The 4,105-nt window shown below is 48.3% G+C and overlaps 1 long non-coding RNA gene across 1 annotated transcript; it reads left to right on the top strand.

Annotated features, from left to right (window-relative positions):
• The first annotated feature begins 1,951 nt into the window (after positions 1 to 1,951).
• Positions 1,952 to 3,846, top strand: LOC135301828 (uncharacterized). The gene is made up of 3 exons (XR_010363582.1): positions 1,952 to 2,319; positions 2,947 to 3,069; positions 3,692 to 3,846. It is a non-coding gene; the product is annotated as an uncharacterized LOC135301828 (long non-coding RNA).
• The last annotated feature ends 259 nt before the right edge of the window (positions 3,847 to 4,105 follow it).

The following is a 4,105-nucleotide window of genomic DNA, read 5'->3' as shown; positions in this document are numbered from 1 at the left end:
GCTTCCCGCCAACGCAAGCTGCCTGGCCCATTAACTTCCAGAGTTCAGCTGACAGCCTGGACTCCAAGGCCCATTGCCTTGTGATACTGAGTGCTTCTGAGATGCAGGAATTAGCTGGTAAAATGACCCAGTCACAGGCACAATAGGAAGAAGAAATACAGTTTCAGGGTACAATAAGATAATAAATTTTGCAGCTGCGCTCAGATCCCTTTCTCTCTCTCTCTCTCTCTCCCTGCTGCTTTTCACTCCTTCCTCTTGTGTGATAATCTGATAAATGGTTGTGGAAGTTTGACTGTTTCTTAGCTGGAGCTTTATTGAAGCATTTGCTGCTGCAGACAAATTGTGTTAAATTTCTCACAAACACACCAAAGCCTCCAATCCATTGTCATTCATGGAGATCCATCAGGCTTGTGCCCACACTATTGACAGGCAGAAAGACCTCTGAAATCTTTGTTTAAGCACTCAACTGGTGCCATGAATTATCAGTATTTAAATTAGCAAGCCTGCATTTGAGGATTCATTATGCTTCCCTGCTAATTGGGTCTTGCTAATGATCATTAAACCCACGTCCCCACCATCTTGTTAGCTGACAATTTAAAGGGATCGTAAAAGGCAGCCAGCAGGGAGGCTGCACAATTCCAGAGGTTGTTAATGGCTCTGGAGCTGCTGCAGCTCTCAGCCCGTGGTTCGATGCCAGCTCAACATGTGTGTGTGTGCCACAGGAATAATTGCTGTGGCAGCCACCACTGAAGGAGAGGGGACACGAGAGGGGACACGAGGTGATGGCTCCTCAGGCCTGAGGAGCAGAGGAATGCTGCTGAGGATGCTCCAAGGTCCCTGGGTGTGGTTTATACACTGACAAACATGAAGACTGAGGAGATTCAGGCTAAGAGGCCTGGGTTAAGGGGATCTTTGTCGTTGGCCACCACGAAATTAATTATTTATCTCCTCTGTCTTGCCCCAGGGTTGGGGACATTGCTGTTAAAGTGCACGGTGGAGGCGTGTGGGGGTTTGAAGGCCCAATCCCCATGGAGAGCCCAGATGGGAGCAAGGATGGTGATGGATGACCCTGGCTCCTCTTGGGAAGCATTTTCCTACAGCTAATGCAGCTGATCCAACCTTCCATGGGCCATCCTACACTTGTGTGGGTCACCACCCCCTGCTCAGCCTCTTCTCAAGATGAAATTCTGCCTCTGTGCTTCCTTAGCAGGGCTGAAACCTGCACCTGCCTTTGTAAGGGGAGAAAACAGGCTGGGTTTGAACAGGAGCAATTTGAATTTTGAGCACTGGTAAAAAAAAAAAACAGGCTGGGTTTGAACAAGAGCAGTTTGAATTTTGAGGACTGTTAGAAAACAGGCTTGGTTTGAACAAGAGCAGTTTGAATTTTGAGGACTGTTAGAAAACAGGCTGGGTTTGAACAAGAGCAATTTGAATTTTGAGTGGTGGTAGCTCTGGTTGATGCAACCATCAGGATCTGACTGGGATTATCTCCTTGAGCACCTGGGTACCCACAGACCTGGGGCACTGCTGCAGCCTGCCAAGCCTCCTCCAGGTGGTCAGCCCTGCCAGCTGATGCCTTGGGAGCCCAAGGGGAGAGGAAAGTAAACGACTTAGGTAGTTAAACCTCCCTCCACCCCGATGATTTAGTGATAATTACACATTGAAAAGCAAAACGAGCGGCTGTTTGCATAGCAACTGCAATATAACTGCAGTGTAATTACAGTTCTGCCTCAGAGGGAGTGCTGGCCCTTCAGAAAGCTCCTGTCCTGCCTCTGCTCCAGTGTGCATCCCCACACGGGAACAGCAGATGGATGGACAGGCACAGCTCAGGGGTGGGATGAATGGTGGGGGGCTCAGAAACGCCTGAGCTGTGCAAGGAGGGGTGCTGGAAGGACCCAGGAACACTCTGCTGGAGCACAAGGCCTGGGTTGTGGAAGTATCCCCAGGAGAGGGCTGGAAAAAGGAGTGGATGAAGGAGCCCTGGTGTAGGTCAGACCACACAGCAGCAGTTCCAGCCAGAGTTAAGGGGCACAGTCCACATTTGGGGCAGAAAGGCTCAGAAGCAGTGTGTGGGTATGTGTGGTTTCTCTGTTTGAGATTCCATGTGGCTGGAAAGGTCACAGAACCAGGGCAGGAAGGTCACAGAACCATAGAATGTTTTGGGTTGGAAGGCACCTTTAAAGGCCATCTAGTCCAGTCCAGACCATTCTCTGGTCTGGTTGAAGGACATCTCCAACCAGCCCAGAGAATAAACATGAGGAGAGCACTGAAAACCCATCCCAGATGAGCCAAGGCACTCTTGAGATTCCTTAGGAATAGGTACTTGAGCCTGAAAAAACCATGGTACCCACTGAGCAAAACCCAGAGAGCAGGCTGATATGGAATTGTAAATTATTAATTCCCAAAGAATTTTCTGTGGATGAGTCTAGTTCCGTGGCCTGTTTAGAGCCAAATAACCATGTATGGATTCTCCTAAAAAGTAATGCATCTTTATTTCTGCCAAATGAGTGAAAAATCAACCTGAAAGTGTCCTACATATTCCTAAACTTTTCCTGGGGTCTCAACACAGAATGAAATGCCAAGGCACTTAAGCAACAGCCTCTCCTTGACCTAAAGAGGGTCCCAAAAAGCTGAATATCCTCCTCTATCAATCCTGAGCTGAATCTTTACCACCTTGGGGAATTCACAATTGATATTAGGTGACAAATCTCAAGAGATTTTAGGTGTTACAGCTTTAATAAAGCAAAATGAGAAGCCCTGCAGGCCTGCAGGCACCTTGTGTCCTCTCAGGGCTCTCGGGGGACCAGAGGTGTCCCCACAGTGGGTTTGGGGAGCAGCCACAGGGGAAGCACAAGGGGGACATCTGCAAGCACAGCATATTTGGGGACAGTTGGTCCCTCGACTGTGCAGACTCTGTAGTCCTGGTTGTAATTTATCCCAACCCAGCACAGATGTTGAAAATAGGGCAGATGAATCATGCCCTAAAAGTGCCTGTTCTGCTGACTGCAAAGGGAGCCCAGGGTGACCGGCTCTGCTGGAAACGTCTGCGTTGTGGATACATGAAGTCAGGTGAGAGAAATCCCACATCTCCCACTGCTCCACCTCTGTTTCTTACCTGCAACAGTCACTTCTCAAGATAAAAGGCTATCCCAGGCTCCAGGGCTACCTAATCCTGCACTGAGCTGCTTAAATAAATGGCAGCGGTCAGCTGAGTAGGAATTCCTGCAGACTTGTTTGCAAAGTCAAAGTCAATTTTGAAGCAGGGCTGTTTTACTTTAGTGCAGTGGACAAGAATTCAGCAGAAATCTCAGAGCTGAATGAAAGGTTTTTAGTGCAGCCAACAGGAAGATGAGTGATGCAATTGCCCCACTCTTCCCAGTCTTTCTTACTCAGACTAAATTCAAACTATTGTATTCCACCCCAACAGTCTGCACTTCCCACAAGTTCTTGTGCTGACTTACACATACTTCCCTCATGAGAATTATTGTGGGGGTAATGGGAGGAATTTGGGTTCTTCTCTCTCCTCCACCCCAAACAAACCAGTCCTGTGCCTTCCCAGGAACAAGCAACTCATCTGAAGGCCTTCCATCAAACCGAGCCCTAGGCTAAGTGTTGATAAAATTTAGATGCCATCAAATTAAACCCCAGGTAGACTGGTGGTAGAAATAACACATTTAAATGTCATCATTAGGTTTCATTGTCACCAACCTGCTAAGAGCTGCAGCATCTCTTACACTGGAACTTGCAAACTGAAGGAGGCATCAATGAATTGGTTTCCTACGTCTTCTATGAGAGCACGTGGCTCAGACTTTGTGTTGAAACCAATTAAATTTGTGGTGGAGAGCAGATTGAGTTTTGTTGTGTTTTTGGTTGGTTTGGGCTCTTTTTTCCCGCTGCAGAAGGGAGGGGTTTGAAGAGGTAAAGAGGAGAAGCTGGAGGGAAAGCAGCAGTTTGCTGGTTTGACCACGCAGGCCTGGCGGCAGCGGGCTGTGATGTATAGCCTCGTGCAGTAGGAAATGGACTGGAGCCACGACAGAGCATCTGTCAGATGATAACTCGCAGTCATTTGCAATCTGTGCTGGAGGCAGACCAAGGGCCTGAGCCA

Source organism: Passer domesticus, chromosome 1, assembly GCF_036417665.1.
Source record: "Passer domesticus isolate bPasDom1 chromosome 1, bPasDom1.hap1, whole genome shotgun sequence".
NCBI classification, from domain to species: Eukaryota; Metazoa; Chordata; class Aves; order Passeriformes; family Passeridae; genus Passer; species Passer domesticus.
Note: the sequence above shows the minus strand (reverse complement) of the source record. Positions and strands in the feature narration are given on the sequence as shown.